Here is a 17,687-nt window from a genome sequence, read left to right on the forward strand (position 1 = left end):
CATGGTGACACTGGCTTCGCTGAAAATGGCCGCCGCGGCACCGGAAGCGTCCGGCTGAGTTTAGGCAGTTCCGGTTCGGTTCTGGTTGAAACTTCAGAACCGTGAAGATGTTCGCTGATGAAGATCTGGACTCTGTGAGCGTGGAGTCCGTGTGGAGGAAATCCCAGCAGGGGGCGCAAAGTCGGTAAGAGTTCAGAGGTCAGCCGCGGCTGATGCTCATCTGGTTCTGTTCTGAGTGACCCGGTTCTGGTTCTGTTCTGAGTGACCCGGTTCTGGTTCTGGTTGTTCCAGAGAGCCTGTCAGACCCCGCTGTGACCACCGAGCACGCTGGAGTTCAGGCCGGTCCAAAGCCTCCAGGTTCACCCAGACGGAACCACAGGAGCAGATGGACCCGAAACGAGCCTTCAGTGGTTCTGGTTCTGATCCACCCGGGTGGTGGATTTTCTGAGGCGGGTCGAGGAGCTGCTCATCCGGGAGCTGGAGAAGAACTGCAGGAGTCACGCTTTTGACGGGTTCCGGGCAAACTGGGAGGAGAGAAGCCAACAGGTGAGTGGAAACAACCTGCAGAGAGAGGACAGCGACCCAAAGGACATCAACAGGGACTCATATGGAAGCTCCGAAAGGCAAAAACACAACATCTATAGAAGCCCCAAAAGGCAAAAACACAACATCTATAGAAGCCCTGAGAGGCAAAAACAAACATCTATGGAAACTCTGAGAGGCAAAAACACAACATCTATGGAAGCTCTGAAAGGCAAAAACACACATCTATGGAAGCCCCAAAAGGCAAAAACACAACATCTATAGAAGCCCAAAAGGCAAAAACACAACATCTATGGAAGCCCCAAAAGGCAAAAACACAACATCTATAGAAGCCTGAGAGGCAAAAAACAGGACAGGAAGGATTTGATTGAAATGTTGGTCAGATTTTGTCTTTTTTTTGCTCACCTTTCAGGGAAAGAACAATTCTCTAAATAAGAATATTCCTAAGATGTTTTTTTTGTCCTCAGACTTTATTTTTACTAGCAGATGGAAGACTAATGACATTTGACTCTTCAAAAGAATTATTAGTTTATGAATATGTGTGTTTTTAGTCAGAAAGATTCATTTGAAAACTTTGCTTTTGTACTTCACCATTTTTATGTGTTCTTTGGGTTATCCATATTAATGTTGACATATTTACGGAAGCCCTGATTGGCCAAAAAAAACTTGAGAAATCAAATTCTGACAAGAAATGAGGAACTGGTGAGACTGGGATTGTCCCTCAGGTCCTGATGTCCTGTTTCATCTGGACTGTATGGAGGAACATTAGTGGAAAATGTTGACAGGATGTGATGTTTGCAGGTTTCCCATCTCCACAGACTGGAACATCCCGGCGCTCAGGAACAAGGCCTCCATGTGCCGGCGTGTCCTGGAGCTGCACCGGGTCGGTCATCGCCTGCGCCTACGGTCGGTACGTTCACTCATAATTCACACTCCGCCGCTTAAACCTGGAGAATCATTTAGTTTTATCACAAAAACTCACTTTTATAGGTTCTGTTGGCATATTCAACAGAATACCGTGTTGGTGTAGCGCATTAGCATTAGCATCAGTATTAGCTGATACTGCCTCCCTTCCAGATTCCAACCAGGAATCAAATTTTTCTGTAACTCTGATCCGTTTGGACCGGCCCGGTTCCATCATGTCGTCGTGTTTCCCTCAACAGAACCGACGATGGAGACTGGACCAACCAGAAGTCGTGTGTCTGCCTGTGGAACCTGACCGGCGCAGCCTGAGGCCCAAACAGCCGGACCTGGTTCTGGACGTTCCTGCAGCCGTCCACCGCCGTGTGCTGCCACCCGAGCGGCCCGCGCTGATCGCAGGTCCACAGAAACCAGAACCGGACGCCTCAGCGCCGCCGGGCCAGAGCTCACCGGTCTGTGTGGTTTCCTGCAGGAGGCCTGTACAACGGGGAGGTGGTGGTGTGGGACACCAGCCGGACTCAGGACCCGGTTCTGGCCCAGACCGGCATGTCAGCAGACAGCCACAGGGAGCCGGTGTATCAGGTAGAACCCAGCAGAACCAGAACCCAGTGAAACCACAATGCAGCTTTGATGGTTCTGCTGTGTTGATGTGGCGCCGGCCCGGTGTTCTGCTCGCAGGTGTTCTGGGTTCCGCTGGAGAAGAAAGGAGAGTTTGGAGTTCTGAGTTCCAGTTCTGGAGGCGGGGTTCTGCTGTGGACGGTGGACCCGGACCAAAGCAGGATGGTTCTGGTCGCTGCTTACGCCTTCGTGCAGCAGCAGGTTCCACAGCAGCACAGTCTGAAGGTGAGACCAGAACCAAACCGGACCCGTGGAGGTCGGACTCTGGTTCTGGTACAAAAGTTCTGATCCGGACTTTTCCGTCCTGGTTCTGATCATTTGGAAGCTAACGCGCTAATGTCAGTCAGATTGTATTTAGATGTTTGGATTTTCTCAGTTTTATTTTGTTCCTGTTCTTGTTTTAAATAAAGTTATTGCACAGGAAATGGATCTGCTGTGTGAATAGACTTCAAAATAAGAGCATATATATATAAATATCAACTCGTTCAAGAATTTTAAAGTCAAAAGCAAAACTTAAAAACCTTCATTTTGTTCAACTGAACCGCAGAGTAAATCATTTATTATCAGAAACATTCATTTAGGGGAAGCTAAGTGCGCTAAGCTAAGCTGATTTAGCTTAGCGCATCAGCAGCATTGTGCTGAGCACTGATGACCTCTGACCCGTTTGGTTCGGCCCCGCAGTCCGCGGCAGCAGCACGGTGGCGTCACAGCGACGGCTCTGTCTCCGTGACCCGGACCACGTTCCTGTCGGGTCCGAAGGCGGCCTGCTGCTCCGCTGCTCCTTCTCCTCACAGACGCCGGCCGCGGTGACCTCTGAAGGTCGCAGCGTGACCCCCAGGGCTCCCGCCGTGTTCTCCTTCAGGCCGTCCGGCGGCCCGGTCCACTCCGTCCACTGCTCGCCGTTCCACCCGTACGACCCGACCCGGACCGATCGGGCTCTGCGCTCCGGCGATTCTCTCTGACCGACTCGTCTCTGCAGGAACCTGTTTTGCCAGCGCGGGAACCGACGGCCTGGTCCAGGTCCGCTCGCTGCTGCAGCCCGAACCCGCTGCTGTCCGTCCCGGGTTTCGGACTCCTACGTCTTCCAGGTCCAGTGGTCCCCCCAGCCGCCCGCTGGTGTTCGCCGCCGCCGCCGCCGGGCCAGGTGAGCCCGACCGGGGACCGGCAGCTTGCAGACGAACCCGACCGGATCTGACCGAACTCTGTTCTCCAGGTGAGGTCCAGATCTTCGACCTCGCCCGGAAGTCCCTGCGACCCGCCGGTACCACCCAGGACGGCGCTCCGGGTCGGACCGCCACCTGCCTGGCCTTCAACAGCCAGAACCCCCGGCTGCTGGCGGCGGGCCGGTCCGACGGGTCGGTCGGCATCTGGCAGCTCAGCTCGGACCTGACGGAGCAGAGACCCTCAGAGAGCCTGCAGCTGGAGCAGATAGCCAATCAGGTGGCAGAGTGACGGGGCTCACAGCCAAACAGGGGAAGTTTTCGGTACTGGACTAACTGGGAAATAAAGGAGTCGGTTTCCAGTGGTAACCAGTAGCGTTTATTGAAGCACACACTTTAAAGTTTCACTACAAGCAGTTAAATAGGACAGACGGTGAGCGGCCTAGTGTCAGACATGCATCGGCCAGGTGTGTTAGGGGAACGCCTCTGATTGGCCGCTGGGGAAAGGGCGGGATCAGTTGACGAACAGCGAGCGCGTGAACTCCACGAAGTCGAACGCCGACGGCAACTCGCGGCCCTTGCTGTCCAGGACGGCTTCATGTGCGACAGGCAGTAGTCGGCCTGCTCCTTGGTCAGGTTCTGGAAGGAAGAACAGAACCGTGAGCCGGGCCCGCAGGCGGAACCGGGCCGGAGCGGAGCCGCACCCACCTGGTACAGCTCCTCCTTGGTGACGTAGGGCTTGTTCTCGGCGCTCAGCGCCCGGAAGGCGCTCTCGATCTCCTCGCTTGACTTGACTCCGTCTCCCGGCTGATCATGAAGGCCATGTACTCCTGCAGCGACACGTTCCCGTCCCTGAAACAGAACCGGACCGGTCAGGAAGCAGAACCACAGCTGTCCGAACCGCTCCAGAACCCGAGCCCCACCTGTTGGGATCCACCGTGTCCAGGATGGCCTCAAACTCCGGGTCGGGTTCTCCTTCCTCCACCATGGGGAGGTCGTAGCCCAGCGAGCGCAGACACGACTTGAACTCCTGGTGGTTCAGGCGGCCCGACTTCTCCTTGTCGAAGTGCCTGGAGCAAAACCAGGAAAGGTCAGAACCGACCCGGGAATTCACGGCCCGGTTCTGATTCCACTAGCTTACTTGAACATCATGCTGAATTCCTTCAGCGCCTCCTCCGTCACGCCGGTCGTGTTTCTGCAACGACAGCAACAGGTTAGCGATTCTTCTGGTCCTTAATGTGGACCTGGCCCCGCCCCCAAATGAGGGCGGGGCCAGGATGCTCTGAGGGGCGGGGCCAGAATGCTCTGAGGGGCGGGGCCAGACTGGGCTGGAAGCTGTCACTAATAAAACCAACAGCCATAAATCCAGTGACTTTCATCAAGAAGCTTTTAGCCATTGATCACAAATTGCAACTTTCAGTAATTGACTAAACACAAATATAGAGACTAAAAATTTTATGAAAAACAAAATAAAAAACTAAACAGTCGTTCTTTAAAGCGACAACCTCTGCAGTAGCCCATAGAGGGCAGCACTGAGACGGTTTTAGGTCAAATTTACATAACAATGAGACTGTTAGCCGTTAGCAGCTGTTAGCAGCTGTTAGCAGCCTGGAGCCATGTGCGGTTCTGCCGTACCGGGCCTGGATCTGCTGCTCCAGGTTGTGCTGCATCCTCATGCCCAGCTGGTCCAGTTGGTCCCACTGCTGGGCCAGACCCACGGTGCTGTGCTCCGTGTATTTGTTGTCCAGGATCAGAGCTTCCTCCATGGCCGCCCCCAGATCCTCGATCTTCTTCAGCTGGCTGCGCATCGCCCGGATCTCCTGGTGCTTCCGCTGCATCGGGTCAAAGGTCACGTTACCGGGTCAGAACCGCCGGGCATGAACACATGAACACAGCGAGCTGCTCACCTTGGTGGCCTCCAGCTGAGACTCCAGGGTTCCGGACTCTTCCACCATGCAGGACCTGAGACCCGGAGAGAGATCGGATCAGAACCACAACATTTCCATTCCAGCACACGTCCACTCCAAGCACCAGAACCATGCAGCAGCTGTTAGTGGGTCGGAACCAGAACTCCGGAGCGGAACCTTGGCTCCAGGACGGGGTGGATCAGAACCTCCGGAGAAGTTCTGGTCCAGACCGGGTGGATGAGCCGAGGTCCGGGCCGGGTTCTGACAGGGGGTGGGGTCGGTTAGCAGGGAGGCGCCGAGCGGTCCGAGACCAACATGGTGGTTTTAGAACCAGAACCAGCTCAACCTTCCAGAAAGATCATCTGAGACAGAAAACCCGACGCTACGCTAAGCTATCAGAGGAAGAGGAGGAGGAAGAGGAGGAGGAAGAGGAGGACCATCATCATCATCACACATTCACAGAGGAGGAGGAGATATTGACCCGTCCAGAAGATACGTCCTGATTGGATGAGCCGCCGCAGCCGAGAGAGAGAGAGAGAGAGAGAGGCGGTTAGCGACACGGCAACAGAACCGGATCAGAACCACAGCAGGTGGATCGGATCGGAAAACCTGGAAAAACATCAAAATAAATCAATGGAATGAAATCACTTTAGAAGCAGAGTTTTTCCTTCCTCCAAACTTTCCAGTGATGAGCAGCTTCTTGACCAGATGGATGTAAAACTGAAACGTTTCTGAAACGGATTTATTTCTAAGTTCCTCTGAGAAAATAAAAACTTTCAACCAGATTGTGAAGATCCTTCATTTATCAACGACTCAGCAGAAACAAGTCGGGTCAGGGCCTCTGGTTGCCATGGTGACCGTATGCCTGGCGTGTTTCAGAACTGGAAGGAAAAACGAGCCTGAACTGAAAAGTGTGGCGTGTCTGTGTTTAAAAGGTGTGAATACGAGTGTTTCACTCAGGATCGCTGTAGCCTGTGATGCTAACAGCAGCTAGCATGACGCTTCATTAGCCGGCCATGCTAGCTGCCGTTAGCATGGCCGGCTAATGAAGACTGAGGCGACGGGGGCTGTATGGCAGAGTGGTTGTAGGTTCGATTCTAGCTTCCTCCTGCACATATCGATGTGCCTATGGGCAAGGCACCCAGCCTCAAATTGCCAACCGATCTGCGTATCGGTGAGATTTACCACCTACAGCAGCGCTGACTCAACCAACGTGTCACCAGAACCGGATCCAAGCCGGTCCAGAGTCCTGTTTGGACCGAACCGGCCCTACCTGGTCTCCTGCAGCCACTGGTGGAAGGCGTTGGCGTGCTGAGCGAACTCCTGCCGCAGCTTGTCGTTCTCCTCCTGCCTCCTCTGCTCCTTCTGCAGCTCCAGCTCTCTCTCCTGCAGACAGAACAGAACCGTCACGCCGGGCCGACCCGGTTCCGCCCCGGTTCCGCCGGAGGTTCCGTCCGGACCTTGATGATCTTCTGCAGGTTCCTCCAGGTCTCCTCCAGGGCCTCCATGGTGAACCAGGTGTAGGGGTTGGACACCACCTGGTAGCTCTTGATCTGCTGGTCCAGCTCGGCCAGCTGGTTGAAGTCGGTTTGGGCCGAGCTCAGCGACGAGCGGAACGCCTCGTGGGCGTCGCGCAGCGCCCGGATCTCCTCCAGGGAGTTGCAGCGCACCGGGTCGGTCAGGTCCTCCTCGGCGTTCTCGAACCAGCTGTTGAAGGCCGAGGCCTTCTTGGCGAAGGTCAGGAAGAGGTCCTCCACCTTGCGGAAATGCTCCTGCGCCTCCAGCAGCTTCTTCTTCCGCGCCGCCGAGTTGGACAGCAGCTGGTTCCAGCGCTTGATGAGGGCGGCGTGCCGCGCCTCGATGGCCTTGGACTGGACGTGCTTGGCGGCCAGCAGCTGGTCCTTCAGCGCCGTGATGTTGGTGATTCCTTCCTGCTGGAAGGCCTGCAGGCCGGCGTCAAACGTCTCCTGCAGAGGGCGGAGTCAGAGGTCAGGGGTCACACACAGAGGAGTGGCGGCGGCTGTGAGGAGAACCCACCTGTTTGGTGAGCAGCGTCTGGACGGAGGACAGGTCTCTGCCGTAGTCGTCCGTCTTCAGGCTGTTCTCCTTCTCACCTGAACAGACGGGCAAAGTTTAGAACCCGGTCCTGTAACCTGCGGCGGACCGGGTTCCGGTTCCGTACCGATCCAGGACTCCACCACGTCGGCCTTCCAGTTGAACTGCAGGAACGCCGAGTTCTCGTCCAGCTTGGCCTTCCTCTGGGCCGCCGCCTCTCCAGCTCCGACACCTTCCCTCTCAGGGCGGCCATCTTGGCGCTGATGTTGTCCACGTGGTGGTTGTTCTGGAGGGAGCAGAGCAGAGTTTGGTCTCGGTGCTGCAGGGGAGCCGGTTCTGGCCGGGTCGTTCCGGACTCCGGAGCGGACCTTCTTGATGAGCTCCTCTCCGTTGGCGCAGACGTCGCCGACCCGGTCCCGATGGACCGTGAAGTCCGTCTCAAACGCTTCGTGTTTCTTCAGCAGGCCCTGAGGAGGAAACGGCAGCAGATCAACGCCTGTGGCATCTCAGGAAGTGACCCGGACAGGAACAGGAAGTCACCTGCACCGCCGCCAGCGTGTCTCCGTAGTCCTCGCTTCCAACCAGGTTCAACTTCTCGTTGATCCAAGCTTCCTCCTCCTCCACGTTCGCCACAAACTGCTGGTATTCCAGCGACTCCTCCAGCCTCTTCCTCTGAAACCAGAAGCAATCGGCTTCAGAGCCGATCCGGCAGCTCAGGCTCTCCGGATCACGACCTCTGACCTGGCTCCAGATAAATCCTTCAGCTCCTTCCAGTGGTCCACGAACTGGGCCAGGCGCTGCTGGATCTCCTCCTGACCGATGGTGTTGTCATCAGACAGCTTCTTCCCGGTGTCCAGCACAGACTGAGGAACCACGACAAAGTCAGGGAAACATCTGCTGCTCCGAACTGACCCCACAGGTCAGAGGTCAGAGGTCCTACCTGGATGGCCGGCTCATGTGCCGTCAGCTCGGCTTCCAGCCTCTTATGCTTCTTCCTCAGGTTCTGAACTCCCGTCAAATCACGTCCGTAATCCTCCGATCCGACCAACAGCTTCTTCTCCTGAGGGATTGGGAGCAGAGGTCAGTGAAGGTCACCGGTTCCCCCAGAGGTCAGTGAAGGTCACCGGTTCCCCCAGAGGTCAGTGAAGGTCACCGGTTCCCCAGAGGTCAGTGAAGGTCACCGGTTCCCCCAGAGGAGCAGAGGCTGCAGGTCTTACTTGATCCAGGACTCCTCGTCGTCCAGGTCCCTGAAGAACTGGTGCAGGCGGTGCGACTCGTTGAGCTTGGCGCGGCGGCCGGCGGCCATGCTCTTGATCTTGGCGAAGCGGCCGTTGACGGCGTCGCGCTTGTCCTTCACCTGCGAGGTGTCGAAGGCGTTGCTGGCCATCAGGCTGTCGGCCTGGCCGTTCAGGTCCTTCAGGCGGTCCTGCGGGAGCACCAGCATCAGAACTCCTTCGTTCACCGTTTCCCGTCTCGGCAACGACAGAACGGGCGCCGTACCTCGTGAGCAGAGATGTCGGCCTCCAGCAGCTGGTGCTTCTTCAGCAGGTTGTTGACCGACGCCAGGTCTTTGCCGTAATCCTCGGAGGCCAGGAGAGCTTCCACCTGAGGAGACGCGGTCAGGATGTTTAGCGCAGCGCTGGCCGTGGCGCCGGCGGTCCAGAGCGGTCCTCACCTCAGACAGCCAGAAGTCAAAGTCCTTGATGCCGGTGTTGAAGTTCTGCTGCTTGTTGGCCTCTTCAGCTTCTGACTCTTCTCTGCCGATTTGTTGACGAGGAAACTGCCACTGCTCGTCCAGCGCGTTGAGCCGGGCCTGCAGGCGAAACCCAGACTGGACTTCCTGAGCCGCCCACAGCCACTGGGATCAGTGGTTTCGGTCGGGTCGCGGGGTCGGCTCACCTTGACGGCGTCCTCGCTGCCGGCGCAGGCTCCTCTCTGGATCAGCGCGTTCCCCGTGTCGATGACGCCTTTGATCCGGTCGGCGTTGGCGTGCAGCTCCGCTCAAACGCCTGGTGCTTCTGATGTTTGCTCTGGCGGCACAGACACGGCGTCAGAAGGTTCTGCTTGGCTCGGCTCGGCCCGGATCGGCTCAGACCGGCCCAGCCCGGATCGGCCCGGCCCGGATCGGCTCGGCCCGGCCCGGCTCGGCTCAGACCGGCCCGGCCCGGATCGGCTCGGCCCGGCCCGGCCCGTTCACGCCGGGCGCTCTGGGACTTTAACAGGACGTGGTTACGGACACAGAGGACATTTATGGACACGGAGGACAAAAACTGATGATGGAGCCAAAACACACACAGTCACTCCAAGCTGCTTCTGGGTCAGAACCGACCGGAGTCGCGCCAGAACTGCACCGCATGAGGCCTTATTGCCACGACAACATGTCAGCCCGGACATTCGGCTTTATATCTGGACGACGACGCGACACGTGGTGCAGCTCTGGTTCCGATTGGACCGGTTCTCTGGACCGGGCTGAGGCAGAACCTTCAGGACGGTTCTGAGAACTGGACCTCCTGCAGGGATCTGAACTGGAAGCAGAACTAAAGACCTGAACTCAAGTCGGAGCCGATGGAGGACAAACGGGACAAAACGGACGACCGTCTGTCTGCCGGTTAGTGACACACGACTACAACTTACCAGCAGCTTGGACAGCTAGAGAGGGTAGTAGAAGAGAGAGGCGTTCAGACGGGATTACAGGGAGGACGAAGCTCACAGCGGAACCGGAACCGGAACCAACCTGGATGTTGGTGGGATCCTTGTAGGACTCGTCGGTGGCGGTCTGCAGCTTCTCGTGATCCAGGCCTCGATCTCGTCCACGTCGCGGCTGAACTGCTGCAGCGTCTGCGACTCGCCCAGCTTGGAGCGCTTCTCGATCATCTGGGCCTTCAGCCGGCGCCACCTGGAGAACAGGAACCCGTCCTGAACCAGAACCGTCTGCGGTAAAACGTCACCGAGTCCAGAGGTTCTGGAGCTCAACCCGAGCTTATTTTGAAAGACACAGGAAGCTGGTAGTGGAACCAGCTTCCTGTGGTCCCACCTGAATGTGCTGTGGCTCCAGTTGTTACCGTCACCTGGACACCAGACTTTTTTTGAAAAACAGCTGACCTGTCCAGAACCTCGTTGCGGCGGTTGTAGATCTCCGGCTTGGCGTAATGATCGGCTCCGATCAGCTGGTCAGCAAACGACTGCAGGGCGGCGATCTTCTCCTCTGCAGCAAATTCAGAACCGGCTCAGAACTGAGTCTGAACCGGGTCAGAGCGGTTCTGACCCGGCGGGTCACCAACCTGGACGTTGATGGCCTTGTCAAAGTCCTCGTGCTTCTTGATGAGCGCCTCCACGCTGTCCAGCGAGTCGCCCTTGTCGTCGCTGGCCAGGAAGGCTTCCCTCGCCGCCATCCAGTTCTCCGCCTGCTCGCAGTCCCGGTTGAAGAGCTGAGGGCGAGGAGGGGGCGGAGTCAGCGGGGTCCGGCCCGGCGGGGTCCGGCCCAGCAGGGTCCAGCTCACCTGCAGCTCCAGGCACGGTCCAGCATCATGCGGCGCTGCACCCAGGCCTTCTCCAGGTCGGCGCGCTCCTGGTCCAGAGCCTTCAGCTTCTGCTGGATGTCGGCGCTGGCGTAGTGGCCGCGCGCCAGCAGCTGCTGGCCGAACTGCTCGAAGGCCTGGAAGGTCCCGGCCCGCGCGTCGATCTCCGTCGGTGCTCCTGCAAGGCCCGCAGTCCGTCAGCAGAACCGCACCGGCAGCTTACCGCGGGAGAGAAGGAGGAGCTCCGCCCACCTGGTGGCGCTCCAGCAGCGCCTCGGCGCCCGTCACGTCTTCGCCAACTCCTCGGACGACACCAGGCCTCGGATCCCGTTGATCCACGACATCAGGTCCCTGCAGGAGGACACAGAGCCGCTCATCCTAACCGGGTCGCTCCAGATCCGGACCTTTTCACAACGACAACACTAAACCAGCGCTGGTTTCTACTAACGATACATATCAAATTCACGATCAAAGTCCTCCAGACTCCAGACACGACACTTGGAGCCACAATCTTTCCCCCTGATCAGTGAAACCAGCAACAGAACCTTGACGCCATTAACCACCAGATTAACGGTCAGCGGGTCAAGGGCCCGGTCCGCACGCCGCCCACCTGAAGTCGGACAGGAAGCGCTGCAGGTCGTGGGAGTTGCCCAGCTTGTCCTTGCGCTGGTCGGCGCGGCCCACCAAGCTGCTCCACGCCGTGTTCAGCTCTGTGCATTTCTCCTGGATGTCGTCCACGGCCTCCGGTGCGACTGGATCAGACGCTCCGCCGTCTCGCCCAGAGACTTCACCTGTCGGACAGGAGCAGTCTGCGTGAAGGCCGGGGAGCGGCGGGTCACCTGGGGGGTCACCCGGGGGTCACGGCGGGTCCTGACCTTATCGCCCAGCGCCGCAGGTCTCTCTCGAAGCCTTCGTGTTTGCGCTGCAGCGCCTGGACGCTGGCCAGGTCGTGGCCGTAGTTGTCCGTGTTCAGCGCCTGGTTCTTCTCCTCGATCCACTCCTTGGTTTCGTCGGCGTCCCTGAGAGGAAGTGACATGCCTGAGCGTCGCTGCCGTCTCCGATGGGCGGCAGGGCGTCAGGGTTACCTGTGGAAGCGCTGCACCTCGTGGGCGCTGCCCAGCATGTTGCTGCGGTCCCTCGGCCAGCTGCTGCAGCGAGCGCCAGCGGTTGTTCAGCTCCTGCGGCACACAGACACTGGTCAGACTGGGATCGCCCCGCTGCGTCACCCAGACCGGGACGTATTCGCACCCACAACCTCCAGACACACCACGGGTTCAATGTGACCAAACACAGAGCTACTGGGTCGGGGAGGTTCGGGTTCTGGTTGAGCCGGGTTTGGTTCTGCAACATCATCCGGACACAGAGACCTTCACTGATCATTGATTATGTTTCTGAGACCAATTTGGCAATTTATTAACATGAAGCTCATTAATCAATACATTTGAATTTGTAAACGTTGCTGATCGATGGAAACTTTAAATATGAATAAAAAACAAGAATAAAATGGAAACGTGTAAAAATGACAACAGAATGACAGAGAATCTGCTGATGATCATGTAAATACTGGGACATGAGCTGTGACCTTTAACACTGTCTGACCTTTAACTGTCTGACCTTTAACACTGTGACCTTTAACACTGTGACCTTTAACACTATGGACCTTTAACACTGTCTGACCTTTAACACTATGACCTTTAACACTGTCTGACCTTTAAACTCTGACCTTTAACACTGTCTGACCTTTACTGTGACCTTTAACACTGTCTGACCTTTAACACTGTGACCTTAAACACTGTCTGACCTTTAACACTGTGACCTTTAACACTGTCTGACCTTTAACACTGTGACCTTTAACACTGTGATCTTTAACACTGTCTGACCTTTAACACTGTGACCTTTAACACTGTCTGACCTTTAACACTGTGACCTTTAACACTGTGAACTTTAACACTGTCTGACCTTTAACACTGTGACCTTTAACACTGTCTGACCTTTAACACTGTGACCTTTAACACTGTGACCTTTAACACTGTGACCTTTAACACTGTCTGACCTTTAACACTGTGACCTTTAACACTGTCTGACCTTTAACACTGTGACCTTTAACACTGTCTGACCTTTAACACTGTGACCTTTAACACTGTCTGACCTTTAACACTGTCTGACCTTTAACACTGTGACCTTTAACACTGTGACCTTTAACACTGTGACCTTTAACACTGTCTGACCTTTAACACTGTGACCTTTAACACTGTGACCTTTAACACTGTCTGACCTTTAACACTGTGACCTTTAACACTGTCTGACCTTTAACACGGTGACCTTTAACACTGTGACCTTTAACACTGTGACCTTTAACACTGTCTGACCTTTAACACTGTGACCTTTAACACTGTGACCTTTAACACTGTGACCTTTAACACTGTCTGACCTTTAACACTGTGACCTTTAACACTGTCTGACCTTTAACACTGTGACCTTTAACACTGTCTGACCTTTAACACTGTGACCTTTAACACTGTGAACTTTAACACTGTCTGACCTTTAACACTGTCTGACCTTTAACACTGTGACCTTTAACACTGTGACCTTTAACACTGTGACCTTTAACACTGTCTGACCTTTAACACTGTGACCTTTAACACTGTGACCTTTAACACTGTGACCTTTAACACTGTGACCTTTAACACTGTGACCTTTAACACTATCTGACCTTTAACACTGTGACCTTTAACACTGTGACCTTTAACACTGTCTGACCTTTAACACTGTGACCTTTAACAGGTTGTTATGGTATTCTCCTGAGGCTAACTTTAGCGTTAGCATAGCGATGCTAACGTGTTGTTAGCCTCTCACTGCCATCCAAACAGTGATGATAAAACCTCATATTTATATATTGATCAGCACAACATGAAACGTGTCATCAATAACAAAATGGATTTTCAATCATTATTATTGAGCCCATTTGAATCCATCATAAGAGATGAACCTGCAGATCAACCAGGACAGGAATGAGGATGAATCACAGAACTGGAATGTCAGCATGGCCTAGTCAAAGGCCAGAGCTAAAGACTTGAAAACTGAATGTGTCAGTTTCAGTCTGCAGATGTTCTTTGTTCCGTCACATAAAATCCACGTTAATTCATTCAAAATGAGAACATGAACCTGTTGGAGGTGGGAATACTTCCTCAGGTCTGTGACCAATCACAGCAGAGCAGGAAGTGCCTCCTGGCAGCCAGGAGCAAACAGGAAACAGGAAGATGGGTCCAGCAGGACGGGTGCAGGGTGAGAACAGAACCAACAGGAAGGGGCGGAGCTACGGGTAGCAGGACGGGTTCGGATCAGTCGGGTCTTACCTTGATGGTATTAAAGTTAGCCGTCGTTTGGACACCCAGTCGTATGGTCTGAGGTCAAAGGTCAAGAGGAAAAACAAACACCACAGCAGTCAGGAGAGATCGGCCGATCGAACCCTTTCATTTCAGACCGACACGGTGAGGGCGGTGACCAGTCGGCGCGATCGGACCGACAGCAGAACCAGAACCGGCCGGCCGGTGGGCGGAGCTTACCTTCCAGGGCGAAGCCGTCTTGGAGTCAGACTCGTCCTGTCGAACACAGAAAAACTGATTAACTCGTCAGAACCAGCAACAAGCGAAGGACGGTGAAGAACCGGACCTTTCCGGGAGCGGATCCCAGCTGCTCCTGTTGCTGCAGACACAAAGACACAAACCGGGTCAGACGGAACCGGCGGCCGGGTCAGACGGAACCGGCGGCCGGGTCAGACGGAACCGGCGGCCGGGTCAGACGGAACCAGTGCAGCTCACCTGGGCCTGGACCATGGGAGCCTCCTCCGCCATCAGGCCTTCAGACTCCAGCTCCGACGCCACCTTGTTGATGTCCCTCAGCCGGGACTCGTTGGCCTTCAGGTCCTGGACGGCCGAGCAGAACGCAGACATCAGAACCGGGACGGAACCGGGACCGGGAGGCCCGGTTCTGGTCCTGAACAAACCCCCGGCGTTACCTTCTGGAAGTCGTCGAACTTCTTCTGCAGAACCTCGACCTGCTCCAGGTCCGAGCCGACCTCCTCGTTGGTCAGGGCGCTCTCCTTCTCGTGGATCCACTGCTGGAGTTCGTTGGCTTCGCGGAACAACATGAACTTCTTGCAGCTCTTCTCCAGCATGTCCTTCCTCTTCTCTCCCAGCTCCAACAGCGTGCCGTACCTTGCAGAGAGGGGAGGCGTCAGCGGACAGGATCCGCCGCACAGACAGGGAGGCGACACGGAGTCGCCTGGCTGGAGCGGCGACCCTGACATCATGCATCAGCTGCTGCTGACGCTTCGCCTCCGTTTGCAGAACCTGCAGCCCAGAACCTGCAGCTCAGAACCTGCAGCCCAGAACCTGCAGCCCAGAACCTGCAGCCCAGAACCTGCAGCTCAGAACCTGCAGCCCAGAACCTGCAGCTCAGAACCTGCAGCCCAGAACCTGCAGCCCAGAACCTGCAGCCCAGAACCTGCAGCCCAGAACCTGCAGCTCAGAACCTGCAGCTCAGAACCTGCAGCCCAGAACCTGCAGCCCAGAACCTGCAGCCCAGAACCTGCAGCTCAGAACCTGCAGCCCAGAACCTGCAGCCCAGAACCTGCAGCCCAGAACCTGCAGCTCAGAACCTGCAGCCCAGAACCTGCAGCTCAGAACCTGCAGCTCAGAACCTGCAGCCCAGAACCTGCAGCTCAGAACCTGCAGCCCAGAACCTGCAGCTCAGAACCTGCAGCTCAGAACCTGCAGCTCAGAACCTGCAGCCCAGAACCTGCAGCTCAGAACCTGCAGCCCAGAACCTGCAGCTCAGAACCTGCAGCCCAGAACCCGCAGCCCAGAACCCGCAGCCCAGAACCTGCAGCCCAGAACCTGCAGCTCAGAACCTGCAGCCCAGAACCTGCAGCTCAGAACCTGCAGCTGCAGAGGAGAAAAGCTGCCGGACTCCAGGCATCGCCCGTCATTTTAAGGATTCTGATTGGTCCCTGAAACCATGATGATTATCACCAATCAATCCAATCCCCACTGGCGGCTCCTGAAGATTGGACTTTATGTACCACTTTGGTTTCGTCAGAACTCCATAATGTTCTGGTCAGAAAACCGAGTAATAAAAACAGATGAACGAAGCTTGGAGGCAGGTCCATTCACCTGGAGGAATCATAATCATCGAGGAATCGTTTCAGCCCTACTGCCAGGCAGGACCACAGATGTGTCTGACCTTTCACCCTCATCCAAAGAGGTCAGACACCTTTAGGTCTCGTTGCCCTGGTAACCCCTGGAGAGCAACTCGAGCTCGATGTTTTTAACGGCCTCAGCAGAACCGCTCAACAATTTATCAGTTTAACTCGTTGTCCTGGCCCGTGTTAGTGCGGGCGGGTCCAAGGGACGCAGCAGAACCTCAGTAAAGCGGAGCGGTTTGGGATGGTACCGAACATCTACATTCAACACAGGACCTGAAATGTTTCCCTGTTTCTGCTTCACATGGCAGGAAAAAGGAAGAGAGCAAGCCATGGGATGATGGAGGATGGAGGATCACAGACACATGAGGCTAAACCGCTGCGGATCACGGGGAAACGGGTCGGAACGCCGGTTCCTACTCACAGCTCTTCCACCTGCTTCATGCGCACAGACACGCTGCAGGGCTCCTTGGTGACGAGCCTGCCGCAGCGAGGCCAGGTTAGGGGTTAGACAAGGAAGAGGAGACAGAAACAGAACCAGGAGCCGGGTCATTAGTGGGTGGGACCAGTTAGATCCCACAGGAAGGAGGAACGTGTTAGGAAAGCCCACAAGACAGGAAAGACATTTCTTACTGGTTCTCGATCTGTTCCTGTCGAGCTGCGATGCTGCCATGATCGTCCAGCAGGTTCTCCCTGGAAGACGACTGAGTCGGGTCCAACTTCTTCACATAGGCGGCCGGAACAAAGCCCTGCCGGTCGTTCACCTCCACCTTCCACCAGTCCTGGGACGAGAAGACGCATCAGACAGCAAGAACATTCACAACACAGACAGACATCCTGCTGCAGAACTGCAGGCTTCTGCATCAAAATACAACATTCCTTAAAACATACTACATCTTTCCAGACTCCAATTCCCAAGTCCTCTTTTTTAAAGCTGATTTTAAAGACTGAACATGAACATTCATGGGTTGTACTTCTGCTGGGATCAGGAAGGATGGGCGAGCTGGATGGATGCATAAACTGATGGATGCATAAACCGACGGATGCATAAACTGATGGAAGCATAAACTGATGGAAGCATAAACTGATGGAAGCATAAACCGACGGATGCATTAACCAATGGATGGAATAGGGAGTAAAAGAATGGAAAAACTATTACTTTTCCATCTATCATTTAATTTTCCCAGTTTTCCAGACATTCCCAGTCTGTTCTGGGCCATGAACCCGTCAGAACCAAACCAAGAGTCTGCAGTCAGATCATCAGAAACAGATCTGACTGCAGTCTGGCTGCTCTTGTACAGTCTGGCTGTTGAAAGAAAACCTTCCAAACAGTAAAACTAAGCCGTATCCACTCTGGACCCCAGCATGGTGCCCTTCAGAAACAGAGAACACTGTTCCTGTGATCTCTGTCCAGTGAGGTTCTGTACCTTGTTGGTGCTGTTGAGCAGGGTCAGGATGTCACCCTTCTTCATAGTCACTTCGCGAGGACTTTTCTCCTGATAGTCGTACAGAGCCAGAACCAGCTCCTTCCCAGTCTCGTCATCAGTCGGAGCCACTTGTTGCTGTTCATAATGGAAACCCAACCTGTCATCTAACAGAACCGAACTTCAGATCTGATCAGAACAATTAGACTCACCCTGCAGGACTGAGCCTGCTCCTTCAGAGCCTGGATGCTGCTGCCGTACGCCGACAGGTCTGACATCAGGGCCTCGTGCTTCTTCAGCAGTGCCTGTGGACCGGACCTCAGAGTGAGAACGCAGCG

The 17,687-nt window shown here is 55.3% G+C and overlaps 2 pseudogenes; one reads left to right on the forward strand and one right to left on the reverse strand.

Annotated features, from left to right (window-relative positions):
- The first annotated feature begins 107 nt into the window (after positions 1-107).
- Positions 108-3,611, forward strand: LOC129354270 (cytoplasmic dynein 2 intermediate chain 2-like; annotated as a pseudogene).
- A 130-nt stretch (positions 3,612-3,741) lies between these two features.
- Positions 3,742-17,687, reverse strand: part of LOC129354251 (spectrin alpha chain, non-erythrocytic 1-like) — a 23,178-nt pseudogene continuing 9,232 nt past the window's right edge.

This window comes from Poeciliopsis prolifica, unplaced genomic scaffold (assembly GCF_027474105.1).
Source record: "Poeciliopsis prolifica strain line A6 unplaced genomic scaffold, Auburn_PproV2 SCAFFOLD107, whole genome shotgun sequence".
Classification (NCBI taxonomy): domain Eukaryota; kingdom Metazoa; phylum Chordata; class Actinopteri; order Cyprinodontiformes; family Poeciliidae; genus Poeciliopsis; species Poeciliopsis prolifica.